The sequence below is a fragment of the Lissotriton helveticus genome (assembly GCF_964261635.1).
Source record: "Lissotriton helveticus chromosome 1_1 unlocalized genomic scaffold, aLisHel1.1 SUPER_1_unloc_8, whole genome shotgun sequence".
Classification (NCBI taxonomy): Eukaryota; Metazoa; Chordata; class Amphibia; order Caudata; family Salamandridae; genus Lissotriton; species Lissotriton helveticus.
This window is the reverse complement of record NW_027611725.1, coordinates 4,512,641-4,531,888: the sequence shown is the minus strand read 5'-3', so window position 1 is coordinate 4,531,888 and position 19,248 is coordinate 4,512,641. Positions and strand designations below refer to the sequence as shown.

Here is a 19,248-nt window from a genome sequence, read left to right as displayed (position 1 = left end):
TATGTTTGAAGTAACCTGCAATATAGTGGCAGGCAGCACCCTGCCATAGAGTAGGATTTCTCATAGTATTTTATATCCTAACACATTAATGGAGATTGTCTTTTAACAGACAGAAGAACAACACTGACCACACATTTTTCTGGGTTTGTCTTTAAAATGACGTACACATTAGGAATGGCATTTCGTTCTGCTGGAATAATAACACAAGTTATCTTGCACTCTATGTTGTTGCATGAATTGTAGGCTGCAATAAATTCCATGTTTCATTCCAACAAGCTTTCTACAGGGCACATACATGATTTGCTGCTGTAGAGAAATAATGCTCCTGTGTACTGTGGCAGACTCAGAAATATTGAACAACTTCATGATTTATCTTTCAGTACTTCCTACTAAAATCTTTCACTTTTTGACTCCTACATTTAGCAGAAACATAACTTAGTACCATTAAAATAGTTGTGATGGGGAACATTCATGTGGGGTTAGGACTGGCTCGACCAAAGTGCTTGCTGACTTGGAGGAGTATTGCCTGGTCCGGTGTGGAACCAAGCCAGCGAGGCTTTGCTGCAGGTTCATTTGCCCTGATAGCTGGTCAACCGTTTGAGGAGGAGGAGGTGAAGAGCTGGCTAAATGTGCCATGAGGCTGGCATTTCAGTACATCCCTGAGAAGTGAGCTTTGAGTCGATGTAGTGTTCCTCTTATACCCCGTGCAATTCATTCTCTCCAAAGCCTCAAGAATTCCCGGGTGTGAAGGGCGGCTGATTCTGATTGGGTGCTTGATAGTTTTCCATAAACTCATGTTCTTGATTGTTCATGTTTGTCAGTAGTTAATGAAACACACCCAAGCGTTTTATCTCTTCAGTTGACACAAGCTGCAAAACAGGTTTCTTTCTCGTTGCAAGAAAATACGAACGGCCAACGAGCCTCTGTCTGTCAAAAAATGGAATGGCTGTGGAATTGTCATTCATCTCACTGCTAAGCAGAGCAGTGTCCTGCTTCACCCTCACTCAGACCTCTGATTTTAACTAACATCGCTTAGAACACTGGGACTTTAGAACCCATCCTTTTAATGAGAAAAACAAAACTACAAGTCCCATAAGCAATAGTGGTGTAAGGTGTCACACATGACCTGGGGCAACATCGATTCAGCACATCCAGTTCCATTTTTTAAGTATTTGACATAATATTGAATTTATAACCTTTGTTTTTATGGTCATGAGTCACCAGAATACTAAAAACTTCTTTTATTTTCAGGGTCAATTAAGTAATGGTCACCAGCTTGGAAGCTCTGTTAATTCTTCAGTATTTGTCATTGATCTCCACGTGTGGCTGGTTTGGGTCTGCCCCTGCATCGTTCCCGATAACTCGCACAGGTAAGGAGCTTGTAGCAGCAACATGATAACCTCATACTCGTCTGTAAGAAGTGCACTCTGAGGCAGGTATCCAATAATTTTTGTGAAACAAGCAACCGCCAATATCTGCTATGTACATTTGTTAAAATAAAACACAAACAAATCACAGAATACTGTTCCGGAGGTTCAGTCCCAGAGTCATTATCTGTAACTGAATGCAGACACCCTAGGAAGCAGGTGCTTTTAAGACAAGTTGCGTTCACTCACCTGATGGTGACATGCGGCGCTACAATGCCTGGTGGGCACCACCAGAGGGCACTTTGTCGGAGATCTTTTATTAAGTATGCCGGATGAGCATAGTAGGACAGAGGATGTTGTGTCATAAGATGTGAGATTGGTGAAAGCCTGAATATAAGATCAACTATCGACCAGTTGCCACAATATAGTTAATGTGATCTTCCTCGTCCATGTTGAGATTAAAAGCAGTGGCAGAGAAATTGAGGAACTAATGGCCCCTATCACTGTGTGAAAGTGTCGATCACCTATGGACCTGCTGGTAAGCTGGGGTCTATACTTCAGGTCAACGTTTTTCATGCCTTGTGTAGTCATGGAGCAATCTGTTGGCATTTCATCAGGACCAAATATGGGAAAATGGGTAAATTTGACCTAATCTTCTCCACAGGGTGAGGAGCTCTGTAACTCAAAGCCCTGCACCGTGCATAGGTGATAAGGTGCCTATTAACATCTTACTGCCACAGGTGAGCGCTGTCTAACAGGGTGCACTAGATACGGTAACCCTCCTAAAATTCAGGACATACTGACTTATACAATAACGAGGACGCCGCATCAGAGGGCAACTGGTTTGAAAAGCACATGCTTCCTAGGGTTCCTGCGTTCAGTTAGAGATAATGTCTGTGGGACTGAACCTCCAGAACAGTATACTGAGAGTTGATTTATATGAAGAATGTGTATACTGGACTGTCATTTTCCTCAGCATCTCTTGTGCTATGTAAAATAAAACACAACACTCCGGGAGGCCAACAAATCTATCATACATTTAATGCAAAAATAGCAAAAGGCCAAGCAAACTAACAAGTGACAATTGTCTTTGCAATGGACGAGAGCATCCACCCTAAAGCAAGTTGGAGTATATAATGCTAATGCTCCCCATGTATTTTTATACACTTTTCTCCTAATACAAGTCAATGAAACATGAACACGTGATAGACGCAGCTACTGAAAAAAACACTAATGAGTAGGAGGTAGGATCTTCTCTCGAGAGGAATGTGAGGAGTCCATGAGGTGCAGATCAAAGATACACAGACAAGCTGCAGAAGTCACTGTTTCTGGAAATAACACTTCTGTTTGTCCATATTCAATTTACTAAATTGAACAGGAGCTCGCACAGCTGAGGGTGATCAGGGTAGTGTCTTTTAGACAATGAGTGTGCAGCAGAGGAAACACTGTCTGCGCCGGCAGTGTGAAAACCAAGGTACTCATACAAAGCTCACTCAGTTGAGAGAGCACCTCTGCGCACAACGGTAGAGACCAAAAAGGTCTAGTTCTTTTTAAACAAAAATTTAAGAGCGTTGATTCAATGTGAGGTATTCATCAGCTTTCACATTTTATTCATGATTTTGAAAGTGAGAATCAAGGTAGTAATCCAAACGAATATCATTCCAACAGTAAGTATGTTCCAAACACATAATCACGTATCCCGATGCATTTCGGGCCAAGCCCTTCTTCAGGGGAATACTCTATGAAAACAATCCAAATAAAAACGATTCAGTTTGGTGTAAAAATGAGTTATACTCAATTACATGTGTCGTGCACACTGTGAAAAAACGTGAAATATCATGCAACACGAACTTATACATCAAAAAGGTAGTGTGTCCAAGTGAATAAAGATAATAAGAATAATGCTTAGTAACGGTGCAAGCAGTCATGGCTTCAGACTATCGACACTGTTATATCACCCGGTGAGTAGAAACGGTTGTAACAAAACCTCGTGTAACCCGCTGCGGTAAAAAGTCGGAGAAGAACCAAAGTGCGTGATGGAAACTCAGGGTCAGTGAATGTTAAAAACACCGTGCTCTGAAATCGAAATAAACCAAAATAACATGCCGCCTAATATGTCCCAACTCAGGTACTTACTTCATGCAAACGTTGAACAAGCTCCGCCAAGAGCCGTCAAGTCGGTGAACTGTCAGGAAAGCCGAAGTGAGCGCAAACAAAACCCAGAGGTGACCCGCGATTAAACCGGAAATGAACGAGGGACTACAACTCAGGTGTAGCCTAAGGAAGGGTGATAGCCAAGGTGGGGGCCATATTGGAACGGTGAATAAAGCCAAAGAAAGTCAAAATAACATGCAATATGAGAAACGTTGTGACATTAAGGTAACAAAACCTACATGTGCTGAAACACAAGTTCATGAACCAAATTAGAGTACATAAGTAAGTTACAGATAGCACAAAAATTCCATCCGGTCATTAAGACCATGCGGTGCCATGGTGGACATCAAGCGGATCCAAAAGTTTTCTCTTTTTAACAACGTGTTCTTGTTGTTCATGGTTATCTTGACTTGTTCGAGTACTTGAAATTTCAATTGGGCAACACTGTGTCTCTGTTCCATAAAGTGAGTAGCCACACTGGATTTCGAGTTGAATGTCCGTATATTGCTTTTATGTTCCAAAATGCGTGCACGGATTTTTCTCTCCGTGTGCCCAATATAACACTTGCCACAAGGGCACTTCAACATATAGATGACATTGCTGGTGTTGCATGTAGCGTTCACTTTCAGTTTTATGACATGTCCTTTCATGGGGTGAGTAGTTCTGTTGCCAGGGATGCAGTTCCCACAATTACTGCAATTATAACAAGGTTTGAAGCCATTATAAACCAAAGGGGTGGTGATAGACATGGGTTTATTCAATGGTTCTTTGACATTACGGCCTCTGGTGAATGCAAACATTGGAGATTGGTTAAATATACCGTTGAAATCAGGTTCCATTGTAAGTATGGGCCAGTGTTTCCGAATGATGTGTTGAAACTGATTCGACAACTTTGAGTGTTTTGAAACTACAACCATGCGATCAGTGGTTTTTTTTGGTTTGGGTTTTAGTAGTTGAGATCTCACACATTTATCAGTTCTCTCCATGGCTAGATCCAAGATGGGTGTGGGGTACCCACGTGCTTTAAGTCTCTCCAGGGTGTTTTTAAGGGCCTGTTTACATTCGTGATCTTTGGAAACTATACGTTTTACTCTTAAAAGCTGAGCAAAGGGTAGGTTGTTCCTGAGGCTAAGTCGATGAAAACTACTGTAATGTAGTATGGAGTTCCTGTCCGTGGGTTTTCGATATATGGTTGTTGACCAGTCATTAGGGTCTCGATGTATTTCCACATCTGTAGGAGAGTAGGGTCTGCTATCCTATGGTCACCCCAAATTTTTGCTTTTTGCTTCACTGGTTTTCGACTACTGAGGCTGTGGGCCTGCTGATCAGACCCCCAGCCTGCTGTTCTCTCACTAAATTAATGACACATGTGCTATAGGCACATACCAATTGGAAATGGACTCCTTGTCAGCCCCTGTATAATGCACTATAGGTGCCCAGGGCATTGGGGCCACCAAGGCCTACCAGGGGCTGCAGCATATCTTTTGCCACCCCTGGCTGGTTCTTAAATTGACACAACTGGCTGATCACTCAGCTGGGGTAAGGTGGTGTAATCACCCCTTGCTTAGATATAGTATACCTGTATCTAAACCTATATCTGGACACATGTAAACCTGTGAGCCACTCCTATGGAAGGCCTCATCAATCCTGGAGGCAGAGTGCGTGGTTTTATGTGAGATGGAGCTCTAGCATGAGCTGAGCCTGTCTGCAGCTGTCGGGAACAACTCCCTAAGCTGTTTCAGGATAATGCCATACCATATACTCTTAAGTGCCTTATAATCCTCGCGGTTAAATAGCAACTTTGGTTTGGCTTTATCAAAACATGTCGTGTAAGGTGTCATACGATTTGGAATACTATCCCCTCGCCAGTTCTGGCGACGGGGATAGCATTCCACCCCTCTAGAGGGGTAAGACATGTTACTTCACTTAAATGCGGTTAATTTCTCCAAAGACCTTAAGATCCACAAAATGGATGCCTCTGCCACAGACAAATGTCTGGACCCCTGCAGTTGACCGAAACTCAACCAAATGGGTCCTGGACAAAGGGTTTCCTGTCACAGGAGGGTGTCACCGCCCTCCAGACAGGAGATAGTGGATTGTAGCAGGGAGGTTTGAAAGAAACCAGACACTGCCTGGGGCGCACAAGGCTGCCCCTTGCATAATCCGGCCAAACCGGTTCTGGGGCACTCCAGCCCTCGTGCCAGGGCGGCCTGGATCAAAGGAAGGGGGTGTATCCACCCACTTCCTGGGTCCCACCCATAGGAGGGGACCTAGCAGGTAATCACGCCCCCCAGATTGGAATAAGAGTGGGAGCAGTGCCAATGCACATCAGATTTCCTGGAAGAAACATTAGAAACGAAACTCTGGACCCTTGGACCTCCATCTCAACGTGGAATCCCGAAGAATCTCCCTTGTGGTCAAGGAGTGACCACCCTGCAGCAGCAGGCACCATCCAGCCCTCAACATCTACTTAGTTGCAGTTCCCGCCGGAACTCGAGCGACTGAGATCGACGAGATCAAGCTTGCCTGCCTTCCAACAGCCCGATCCACAGTCCCTGCAGAGCTGAGACCCGTGGAGGCGACCGGAAGCGTGGGGCACGCCATCTTGAATTGACCACGAGACGCTGACCGTGCAGCCCACGAGTGACCCTCGAAGCTGTGCACCGGGGTTTGAGAAGCCCCCACCCTGAGCTACTCCTGAGCCGAAGTTCAGCCCTCCACACTCGACGAGTGCTGCGTGGGGCCCTTCTGCTCCATTTGGCTCAACGTGTTGGCCCTGTCACTTGCCAGCCGGCTAGTGGTCCCTGTGCCGACGAAACTACAAAGAAGACTCGTGAATCTGGTTGCTCCAGATCCACACCAGCTCCCCTGAAAAGGAGCCCCGACTCTGACCTTCCTGGTCCGAGTGAGAAGCAATCTTCCGATCCCGCGTGGATTGCTCTTGCCAAGGCTTGTTTGCTCCAAACTTGAAGCCGACTGCACCGACGGTGAGAGCCTGCGTGGGACAGATCGTGACCTGCTCCTGGACGTCGCAGATGCCCCAGAGCCCACGTGACAGCGGAGAGAAGCTCCTCGACGACCACCTGAGTGCGCCCGACATTGCCTGGTTCCGTCCTGGTTCCACCCTGGTCACTGCTGAGTGACCCAGACTCTGTCCCCTCTGCTTTCAGGTACCCTTCGACTTGAGTCCACCCTTGGACTCCACCGGACACTTCATCTTTAACCCGCCTGCAGCCCTTTCAGCTTCAAGCACCAAGAGCCTGCGTGTCAAAACCCGACGCCACTTCGACCCTGTGCACCCACTTCCTGTGGGTGAGGTAACTTTGCTCCGCCGATGTTCCCACACTGGTGCACATCTCTAGGGTCTGTGTGTTAAGTTTTGTTCCTCTAGGTCCAGCGGAAGTGTCCTTAAACTTGAACTTTATGACTTTTACGCACCATTGGTTAACATTGGTGCATGCGTGCGCTTTCCGCACATCTCCCGAATCCCGAGGGCCATTCCCGACTTCAGCATTGCTTGTCCTGACTGCTCCCAGCGATTCCCTAGGCCCTAGGCCTAACCACTGTTCGAGTGGCATTTCTTATACCACTTGTTTAGTATATGGTTTGAGTGGCCACCCGCCCTCATCCATAATTGTGCAACTTGTATGTTTAAACAGTGCTTTTGATTTAACGCTTGTGCCCCTTTATTCATAAAGAATACTGGGGATTGTTTTTAGTAATAAATACATATATTTTTATAATATATACTTGTGTGGTGTCCTTTCATTTGATATTACAGGATTGTATGTGGTAAAACAGCTCGCTTAACACGACCTCTTAAGTTAAGCCTTTAGGCTGCTTAGTCCATGCTACCCCTAGGATAGCTTGTCTAATAAGGTTGACTTACAACCAGACACCATAAGGGATTGTTTGGTCAGATAGCAGGTGGTTCCAGAATTGGAAACATCCCCTATCAGGCCAACTTCTCACATTGGTGAGCAGCGGTGCGGATTTGAGCTTGCTGTTGTTTTACCATTGCAATCTTTGTATCAAATTGAAAGATCACATCAAGTACCTCTAGGTACATATAAAATCAAAAGCTTAGCATATTAAGTTCTACTGAACTTAGTAGTTGTAGGTTGAAGGGATTAGCACACCCTGACTACAACTCACTAGTAAGGTACAGTAGGAAAACACTTAGTGTAGGTAGGTGCATCACTTACACCACACTAGAGTCATGTCTGACACAGGAAAAGCCTCAGGGTCTACTCCTGTGACAGTTGACCTTACCCAGGCAACTTCCAGCTATGACAAGCTAACCCGAAAGGACTTGGTTGCCTTGTGCAAATCAAGAGGGTTAAAAAGGGGCAGAAGCCCCACCTGTCCAATCCTGATAGCCATTCTAGAACAGGATGACTTAGAAAGGGCGAAGGAGAGAACCCAGCTGTAACTGGTACCCCTCAGGAGGAAGAAGGAGAAGAGGTGGATGAGGACTCAGAGATTGAGGACACAGAAGACCAGGGTCAGGAGGGTAGCCAGGTTGGATTTGCCAGGCTTAGCCAGGCCAATTTAAACCTACTGGGAAATGGAGAGGGCCAGCACCTCCCCAGATCCCACAGTCTTATTCTCCCAGGCAACAGAAGAGTGAGATCTCCCTCAGGGGACTCTCATATTTCTAGTGCCTCCAGAGAATCTGAGAGAGGTATGACTGCCTCTCAAAAGACTGAGCATAGGGCCAGAATGAGGGCTGTCAGACTCCAGATAGAGAGGGAGGAGGTAGCCCTGGCTCAAGCTAAACTTACCTTGGCTCAAGCTAGACTTACCTTGGCAAGAGAGCAGAAATTAAGTGGCTTAGATGCCACTGGTGGCAGCAATTTTCCAAGAGAAAAAGACAGGGGCTATGACAATAGAAACCTGACAAAAATTGCGCCCCCCTTTAAAGAAGGGGATGACATCCACAAATGGATGACTGCTCTGGAGAGAGCCTGCATGGTACAGCAGGTTCCTCAAGATCAGTGGGCTGCAATTTTATGGTACTCCTTTTCTGAGAAAGGGAGGGACAGGCTCCTCACAGTTAGACCTGAGGATGCCAAAAACTACTCTGTTTTGAAGAGTGTTCTTATTGAAGGGTTTGGCCTAACCACTGAGCAATACAGGTTGTTGTTCAGAGACACCCAGAAAGCACAGACTCAAGACTGGACTGATTTCGTTGAGTGTGCCACTAAGGCTTTGGAGGGTTGGTTGCAGGGAAGTAAAGTTTCAGACTATACAGGATTGTACAATCTTATAATGAGAGAACAGATCCTTAATAACTGTACAAACCAGCTGTTGCATCAATACCTTATTGACTCTGATCTGACCTCTCCCCAAGAATTGGGAAAGAAGGCAGACAAATGGGTCAGAACAAGGATTAAGCAGAAACCCCAGAACCAAGGTGGTGACCAGAAGAAAACAGACCAGAAGGGTGGTAATCAGAATCAGAAAGATAAAGAAAAAGACCAGAAGTCTTCAGGCCCCCAAACTAATAGTAAGGAGGGTGGTTCCCAAAATGGAAACAAGAAGAAGAAGAACAAAGGTCCAAAGACACCTTGGTGTAATACCTGCAAATCAGTTTCACACTGGGGCAGTGAGTGCACCAAGGCAAATCCAGTTCCCACCACTACAGCTCCTAAAGCAACTGCAACCCCAAGTACAGTAAGCAGTGGTGGAACACAGTCCAAGGGTGTAGCTGGGTTGACCCTGGGTATTGAAGTAGGATCTGGCCTAGTCAGAATCCCTACACAGGCAGTTCTCCTGTATGATGTGGACATTGAGTTGCCCACTGCAGTAAGCCCCAGTAACCTGGGCAAATACAGGCAGACTCCCTTAATTAATGAGAAACTGGCTCAAGCCTACAGAGACACATGTGCCAGTGTCACAATGGTGACACCTGGCTTTGTGGACCCTGGACAGATTGTACTAGGTGAGAACTACCTAGTGACCAACGCCAGCAACTCCACTACCTCCCATAGTGTGGCAGTTGTGAACTTCTCCTGGGGAGGGGTTGATGGCCTAAAGAAAGTTGTGGTGAGTGCAGACCTACCAGTAGACTGTCTGTTAGGCAATGACCTTGAAAGCTCAGCATGGTCAGAAGTGGAGTACAGGACTCATGCAGAAATGCTAGGGATTTCAGAGCATGTCCTTGCCATGACAAGGGCTCAGGCTAAGAAGTGCCTTCCTGAACCAGTGGTGGATCTTGAAACAATAGACCAACCACAACCCAAGAGAAGGAGCAAGAGAGGAAAGGCTCAGCCTTCCACCTTGCCCCAGGTTGAGGATCAGGTTTCAGAGGAAACTGATTCTGCAGTCCAAGAGGAGACTGTCTCTGAGGAGCTTGAACCTGACCAGGTTGAGTTTCTGGGGACAGGGGGACCCTCAAGGGCAGACCTGAGGCAGGCTCAATTAGATTGCCCTTCCCTTGAACCCCTCAGACAGCAGGCTGCTGCTGAGGCTGCTGGGGATGCCCAAGGTACCCATACTGTGTATTGGGATGATGGACTCCTTTACTCAGAGGCTAGAGACCCCAAGCCTGGCATGACCAGGAGGTTGGTCATACCTCTGCAGTTTAGGGGGTTCCTTCTTACCTTGGCCCATGATATTCCCCTTGCAGGACACTTAGGCCAGAACAAGACGTGGGACAGGCTTGTTTCACACTTTCACTGGCCTCACATGTCAGAGGATGTCAAGGAGTTTTGTCGCTCCTGTGTCACTTGCCAAGCCAGTGGTAAGTCAGGTGGCACAACAAAGGCCCCCCTAATACCACTACCTGTGGTGGGGGTTCCCTTTGAAAGAGTTGGAATTGATATTGTGGGTCCCATGGACCCCCAAACAGCATCTGGGAACAGGTTTATACTGGTGGTAGTGGATCATGCCACCAGGTATCCAGAGTCTATTCCCCTGAGGACCACCACAGCACCTGTGGTGGCAAAAGCCCTCATTGCAGTTTTCTCAAGAGTGGGCTTCCCAAAGGAGGTGTTATCAGATAGGGGCACTAATTTTATGTCCAGCTATCTGAAAGCAATGTGGAAGGAATGTGGAGTAAACTATAAGTTTACCACCCCATATCATCCACAATGCAATGGGCTTGTGGAGAGATTTAACAAGACCCTTAAAGGCATGATAAAGGGATTACCAGAGAAGCTCAGGCGGAAATGGGACATTCTTTTACCCTGCCTGCTCTTTGCTTACAGAGAGGTCCCACAGAAGGGGGTTGGCTACAGCCCTTTTGAACTTTTGTTTGGCCACCCTGTGAGAGGTCCATTGTGTTTGGTGAAGGAAGGATGGGAGTTACCTCTCAAAAAGCCCAAACTAGACATAGTGGACTATGTACTTGGTCTCCGCTCCAGGATGGCTGAATACATGGAAAGAGCATCCAAAAACCTGGAGGCCAGCCAAGAATTGCAGAAAGCTTGGCATGACCAAAAGGCTGTACTGGTAGAGTTCCAACCAGGACAGAAGGTGTGGGTACTGGAGCCAGTGGCTCCAGCAGCACTCCAGGACAAATGGAGTGGACCCTATCCTATCATTGAAAAGAAGGGAGAAGTCACCTACTTGGTGGACTTTGGAATACCCAGGAGCCCTCACAGGGTAATCCATGTGAATCGCTTGAAAGCATTTGTGGACAGGGAGGACATGAGCTTGCTCATGGCCACAGATGGGGATCAGGAGGAAGAGAGTGACCCTCTCCCAGACCTGCTTTCTCAGAACCCTGATGATGGTTCAGTTGATGGAGTAGCCTTGGCAGGCAGCCTCACTGACCAGCAACAGATGGACTGCAGACAAGTTTTGCAGGCCCACAGGCATTTGTTTTCACTCACACCCAGCCAGACTGACTGGTGTACCCATGTAGTGGACACTGGTGACAGTCTGCCTGTGAAGAATAAGATCTACAGGCAACCTGACCATGTCAGGGATTGCATCAAGGCTGAGGTGCAAAAGATGTTGGAGCTTGGAGTGATTGAGCCATCAGAGAGCCCATGGGCCAGCCCAGTAGTCCTTGTGCCAAAACCTCATACCCAAGATGGAAAGAGAGAAATGAGATTTTGCGTGGACTACAGGGGTCTCAATGCTGTCACTAGGACAGATGCTCACCCCATTCCAAGAGCAGATGAGCTCATTGACAGATTGGCTTCTGCCAAGTTTCTGAGCACATTTGATCTGACAGCTGGCTACTGGCAAATCAGATTAGCTGAGGAGTCAAAAGCCAAAACAGCATTCTCTACCCCTAGTGGACATTATCAATTTGTGGTAATGCCCTTTGGTTTGAAGAATGCACCTGCCACTTTCCAAAGGTTGGTGAACCAAGTCCTTACTGGGTTGGATGACTTTTGTGCAGCATATCTAGATGATATTGCTGTCTTTAGCTCCACCTGGGAGGATCACCTGATCCACCTGAAGAAAGGTTTGGAGGCCCTGCAAAAGGCAGGCCTAACTATCAAGGCCACTAAGTGCCAGATAGGGCAGAGTAAGGTTGTATACCTGGGCCACCTAGTAGGTGGGGGCCAGGTTCAGCCACTGGAAAGCAAAATCCAGGCCATACAGGACTGGGCTCCTCCAGTTACCCAGACACAAGTCAGAGCCTTCTTGGGCCTGACTGGGTATTACAGAAAGTTTGTGAAAAACTATGGGTCTATAGTGACACCATTAAATGACTTGACATCCAAGAAGATGCCAAAAAAGGTTCAGTGGACAGTTAGCTGTCAAAAGGCATTTGATGACCTGAAGAAGGCCATGTGCTCTGCACCTATCCTGAAGAGTCCTGACTACTCCAAACAGTTCATTGTTCAGACAGATGCTTCTGAGTTGGGGGTGGGAGCTGTGCTCTCACAACTTAATCAAGATGGTCAAGACCAGCCTATTGCTTTCATTAGCAGGAGGCTGACTCCCAGAGAGAAACGTTGGTCAGCCATTGAGAGGGAGGCCTTTGCTGTGGTTTGGGCATTAAAGAAGTTGAGGTCCTACTTGTTTGGAACTCACTTCCTGGTGCAGACAGACCATAAGCCCCTCTTATGGCTTAATCAGATGAAGGGTGAAAATCCCAAACTGCTCAGGTGGTCCATTTCCCTACAGGGGATGGACTTTACAGTGGAGCACCGCCCAGGGACTGACCATGGTAATGCAGATGGTCTCTCCAGGTACTTCCACTTAGAACATGAAGACTTATCTGGTCAAGGTTAGTTTAATGTCCCTGCGTTTGGGGGGGGGTTGTGTAGGAGAGTAGGGTCTGCTATCCTATGGTCACCCCAAATTTTTGCTTTTTGCTTCACTGGTTTTCGACTACTGAGGCTGTGGGCCTGCTGATCAGACCCCCAGCCTGCTGTTCTCTCACTAAATTAATGACACATGTGCTATAGGCACATACCAATTGGAAATGGACTCCTTGTCAGCCCCTGTATAATGCACTATAGGTGCCCAGGGCATAGGGGCCACCAAGGCCTACCAGGGGCTGCAGCATATCTTTTGCCACCCCTGGCTGGTTCTTAAATTGACACAACTGGCTGATCACTCAGCTGGGGTAAGGTGGTGTAATCACCCCTTGCTTAGATATAGTATACCTGTATCTAAACCTATATCTGGACACATGTAAACCTGTGAGCCACTCCTATGGAAGGCCTCATCAATCCTGGAGGCAGAGTGCGTGGTTTTATGTGAGATGGAGCTCTAGCATGAGCTGAGCCTGTCTGCAGCTGTCGGGAACAACTCCCTAAGCTGTTTCAGGATAATGCCATACCATATACTCTTAAGTGCCTTATAATCCTCGCGGTTAAATAGCAACTTTGGTTTGGCTTTATCAAAACATGTCGTGTAAGGTGTCATACGATTTGGAATACTATCCCCTCGCCAGTTCTGGCGACGGGGATAGCATTCCACCCCTCTAGAGGGGTAAGACATGTTACTTCACTTAAATGCGGTTAATTTCTCCAAAGACCTTAAGATCCACAAAATGGATGCCTCTGCCACAGACAAATGTCTGGACCCCTGCAGTTGACCGAAACTCAACCAAATGGGTCCTGGACAAAGGGTTTCCTGTCACAGGAGGGTGTCACCGCCCTCCAGACAGGAGATAGTGGATTGTAGCAGGGAGGTTTGAAAGAAACCAGACACTGCCTGGGGCGCACAAGGCTGCCCCTTGCATAATCCGGCCAAACCGGTTCTGGGGCACTCCAGCCCTCGTGCCAGGGCGGCCTGGATCAAAGGAAGGGGGTGTATCCACCCACTTCCTGGGTCCCACCCATAGGAGGGGACCTAGCAGGTAATCACGCCCCCCAGATTGGAATAAGAGTGGGAGCAGTGCCAATGCACATCAGATTTCCTGGAAGAAACATTAGAAACGAAACTCTGGACCCTTGGACCTCCATCTCAACGTGGAAGCCCGAAGAATCTCCCTTGTGGTCAAGGAGTGACCACCCTGCAGCAGCAGGCACCATCCAGCCCTCGACGTCTACTTAGTTGCAGTTCCCGCCGGAACTCGAGCAACTGAGATCGACGAGATCAAGCTTGCCTGCCTTCCAACAGCCCGATCCACAGTCCCTGCAGAGCTGAGACCCGTGGAGGCGACCGGAAGCGTGGGGCACGCCATCTTGAATTGACCACGAGACGCTGACCGTGCAGCCCACGAGTGACCCTCGAAGCTGTGCTCCGGGGTTTGAGAAGCCCCCACCCTGAGCTACTCCTGAGCCGAAGTTCAGCCCTCCACACTCGACGAGTGCTGCGTGGGGCCCTTCTGCTCCATTTGGCTCAACGCGTTGGCCCGGTCACTTGCCAGCCGGCTAGTGGTCCCTGTGCCGACGAAACTACAAAGAAGACTCGTGAATCTGGTTGCTCCAGATCCACACCAGCTCCCCTGAAAAGGAGACCCGACTCTGACCTTCCTGGTCCGAGTGAGAAGCAATCTTCCGATCCCGCGTGGATTGCTCTTGCCAAGGCTTGTTTGCTCCAAACTTGAAGCCGACTGCACCGACGGTGAGAGCCTGCGTGGGACAGATCGTGACCTGCTCCTGGACGTCGCAGATGCCCCAGAGCCCACGTGACAGCGGAGAGAAGCTCCTCGACGACCACCTGAGTGCGCCCGACATTGCCTGGTTCCGTCCTGGTTCCACCCTGGTCACTGCTGAGTGACCCAGACTCTGTCCCCTCTGCTTTCAGGTACCCTTCGACTTGAGTCCACCCTTGGACTCCACCGGACACTTCATCTTTAACCCGCCTGCAGCCCTTTCAGCTTCAAGCACCAAGAGCCTGCGTGTCAAAACCCGACGCCACTTCGACCCTGTGCACCCACTTCCTGTGGGTGAGGTAACTTTGCTCCGCCGGTGTTCCCACACTGGTGCACATCTCTAGGGTCTGTGTGTTAAGTTTTGTTCCTCTAGGTCCAGCGGAAGTGTCCTTAAACTTTAACTTTATGACTTTTACGCACCATTGGTTAACATTGGTGCATGCGTGCGCTTTCCGCACATCTCCCGAATCCCGAGGGCCATTCCCGACTTCAGCATTGCTTGTCCTGACTGCTCCCAGCGATTCCCTAGGCCCTAGGCCTAACCACTGTTCGAGTGGCATTTCTTATACCACTTGTTTAGTATATGGTTTGAGTGGCCACCCGCCCTCATCCATAATTGTGCAACTTGTATGTTTAAACAGTGCTTTTGATTTAACGCTTGTGCCCCTTTATTCATAAAGAATACTGGGGATTGTTTTTAGTAATAAATACATATATTTTTATAATATATACTTGTGTGGTGTCCTTTCATTTGATATTACAGGATTGTATGTGGTAAAACAGCTCGCTTAACACGACCTCTTAAGTTAAGCCTTTAGGCTGCTTAGTCCATGCTACCCCTAGGATAGCTTGTCTAATAAGGTTGACTTACAACCAGACACCATAAGGGATTGTTTGGTCAGATAGCAGGTGGTTCCAGAATTGGAAACATCCCCTATCAGGCCAACTTCTCACAACATCCAAGTAGTGGACACATTTATCACTGTACTCCCAGGTAAACTGAATACGTTCATTGACATTGTTCCATGATTCCAGAAAGTAGACCAGAGTTTCAGTGGAACCTTCCCATAATAAAAAGACGTCATCAATGTACCGTAGGTACAGTTTGCCATGTTGTATCCAGTTGCTTTGGCTCAGTATATGTGACTCTTCAAATAGTTTCATGTAGATGTTAGCGTAGCAAGGAGCGGCCGAATTTCCCATAGCCGTACATATTCAATTTACTACAAGATGCAGGAAAGTGTGCAGATGGACATCACTAAATAAAATGGTTCTGAGCCCTAATAGAATCATGTAACTTTGCAGGCATATTAAGGCGAACAGTCACATCAAATTAATACAAGAATATTGTAATTTGATAATGTAATATATCAATGCACGTTGTGGCATTCATGTGTAACCAATTATCGGTATTAAAGAAACCAGTATATCCGGTTATGCTTTCTCAATTCCTTCTTCCTAGAGGCCACCACTGCTGCTATCCAGCTGTATTCAGCAGTGCCTCCTGTGACCTGGAATCCTGCATTTAATCAATACCAAAGGTCGTCAATGCTTCTAGCCAACTCCGGTCACTGGTGCCACTCGCACCCCACCACTGTTATTCTTTTAGCTAGCTCCAGTCAGTAGTGGCACCTTGGACCTGTATGTAAGCCTACTAGCCAGCTCCTGTTAGTACTGGCCCCTGGGACCTGATATCATTCTAGCCAACTTGAGTCATTAGTAGCACCTTGGGACTAGTGATCATACTAACCAGCTTCAGTCAGTATTGCCCCCCTGAGAGCTATTATCTAGCTAGGTAACTCCAGTCAGTAGTGACCCCTGTTCCTTAGATCCTGCAAATATTCAAAACCAGAGGTCATCTCCTTTGCCAACCAGGTCCTGTCAATATTGACATGCATTGTTACCCTGCCTGTAATGAATACCAGAGGCTAGCGTTGTTGCTAGCCAGCTCCAGCCACCAGTGGCCGGTCACATATTATCCTCAATAGGATCAATGCCCAAGGCCTGTGCAGCGGCTAACCTGCTCTAGTCAGTAGTGACCTCCCAGACCTGTTATTCTGCATATAATCAGCAAGGCTTTGGCCCTAGTAACACTCACCCCACATCCTTATGGTATATTAGCAATGTAATTTATTTACTTACATCATAAGGTAGGTATCGCACTATGTCACACGATCCCAAAAACAAATAAAATCAAAAATTGCCTAACCATTCAGCACTCCACCTTGTCAAAAATGACCAAATCACACCAAGCACTATAGCCTGTCACATCACATGGCACACTCAGCAACAACATGACCAGATACCAAAACAGAGATTTGGGGCCATTAATTCTCTGTTCGAGGCATGTGTGCTGTAGATGCACATGCTTTGCATACTCCTGCCATCTTCAATCAATCATCAGAAAATTTCTAGAGCGCACTACACACCCGCGAGGGTCTCAAGGCGCTGGGGGAGGTTGGCTGCAGCTAGCGGTCGAAGAGCCAGGTCTTGAGTAGACTCCTGAAGGTCTGTGGGTCTTCTGTCTGGTGTAGGGGTAGAGGGAGGGCGTTCCATGTCTTGGTGGCTAGGTGGGAGAAGGATCTTCCCCCGGAGGTGGTTCTGTGGATGCGTGGGACGGTGGCCAGTGAGAGTTCTCTGTTGGGTGTGTAGAATGACAGTCGTCTGTTGAGGTATTCTGGTCCGGTGTTGTGGAGTGCTTTGTGTGCGAGGGTCAGGAGTTTGAAGGTAATTCTTTTGTTGACAGGGAGCCAGTGCAAGTCTCTCAGGTAGGGGGTGATGTGGTCTCGGCGGGGAACGTCGAGGACTAGGCGTGCAGAGGCGTTCTGTATTCTTTGAAGTCTGCTGATGAGCTTGGACGGGGCTCCGGCGTAGAGGTCGTTTCCGTAGTCGAGTCTGCTGCTGATGAGGGCGTGGGTGACGGTTTTCCGTGTGTCTGTAGGGATCCATCTATAGATCATGCGGAGGGTGTAGAAGCAGGTTGAGGAGACTGCGTTGATTTGGTGCCATCTTGTGTTGGGTCCGGATGTTTGCAAGTTGTTTTTCTTCGAAGAAGTCTTTCCAGTCACGAGCTAAGGTGACTCCTCCTTTCGGTTATAGTGGGCATGGGCATTGACTCCATTGTTGTTTTTTACCCCAAACTGGTTTGTATGTGTATTGCTGCGCTCCGAAACCGCTACTCTGGTTCCTCTCAGTGCGCAGTCCACTCTACCCTCAACGATATTGATTAGGTACGCGTTTCCCTGTTCTCTGCGTTTCAAATCGATCGACAAACTCTCCATTTTGGATAGAAAACCTTGTGGGCAATCGTTGGGCCTTGCTACATACGGCCAGCCATCTGCAAATGGAACGGACTCCATTCCATTTCTGTCCTGGGTGCCACGCCAAGTACCCTCGCATGACCTACATCAAGTTTGTAACTTATGCCTCTCTCCAGAGCACAAGGAGGAAGACTGCGAAGCTTGTAAGTCGTTTCAGTCCAAGAGGACTCTACCCGATCATCAGACACGATGACGAGAGAGGAAGCGTCAAAGTATTTAACACACTCTTGGATATCTTTGCAGAAGAATCTGACCAAGAAGAGATAGAAGCGTCCTCCGTAGAAGAAGAGGCTTTCTCGATTCCAGAGTCCGATTCCGAGCTCGAAATCTATCTGGAGTCCCAAGATGTGCCTTCGGGACATACTTTCGGGGGAAGAATCTGACCAAGACGAGATAGAAGCGTCTGCCGTAGAAGAAGAGGCCCATCTCTGTGCCAGAGCGCAATCGTTGGGGCATGCTGGGGCAGCCATGTGATTGCAATTTTATGTCATGCCAGTACCATAGGCGACTGACCAAATGTATAGGTTATCATGCGCCCTTTCTGACAACTAAAGTGGCCTAATAAACAGCATTTGGGTGTCAGCTCAATACTTAGTTGTGTGACATGCACCATTTCTTTTACATCTAGTTGCCAGAAGGAGTGTATTGCATCGCAGGACCATGGTTAATGTAAGAAATCAGCCCCCACAGTGTTGCAGCGCAAGCATATATCTGGGCAAGACCCGACCATTCGATGAAGGCCTTGTGACGTTAAGTAGGTTCTTTGCAGAAAATTATAATGTATCAGTCGAAAATGTGCATTACTGGAAACCATGCGTGTCAGTTCACAGGCCCGCTACCAGTCTTGATCTTCCATTGGAATGTCAAAGTCTAAATTCCAGGCCTCTCGGACCCGTGTGTAGTGCCTACTGTATCTGATCGCATTGTACTGTAAAGATGCATAATTAGGTGTCTACACGCACCATAGGTTAGCAGTGTCTCCAGGGTTTGAGTATGCAGCGGAGCGGTCGCAAAGCATGGCCAGGTGTGCTTAGTTACGTCTGCCAAGCATCACATGTTGTAAAAATTGCCCCTGGCTTAGACAAAACTCTTTGCGGGCATGTTTAAGGCGATAAGTCTCATCTGGGTACAATTCACCCTATTGCTCGCATCTCCCTCCCTCCATGCCTAGAAGGACATACTGAGTGCTATCTGCCTGATTGGTTTTAATATCCAGATTGGGAGCTCCCTATGGAATGGTGCGCGCTTAAGTACTCTCACTACAAACCATTGCCATACTCTGGCCGCCTGTCGCACAATATATGGAGTATCTCTCGGTGTACCTGATTCCTCTATTAACAGCTCTGGAAGACAACCTGCGTCCACCATTCCCGCCAAGAGCCACATTTCCCAA

At 47.7% G+C, this 19,248-nt stretch overlaps 1 long non-coding RNA gene across 1 annotated transcript in view; it reads left to right on the top strand.

Moving 5' to 3' along the window:
• Positions 1-19,248, top strand: part of LOC144806493 (uncharacterized) — a 51,125-nt gene that overhangs the window by 18,997 nt on the left and 12,880 nt on the right. The window contains exon 3 of the long non-coding RNA XR_013605813.1: positions 1,252-1,370. This is a non-coding gene — a long non-coding RNA (uncharacterized LOC144806493). The remainder of the gene's footprint in view (positions 1-1,251; positions 1,371-19,248) is intronic.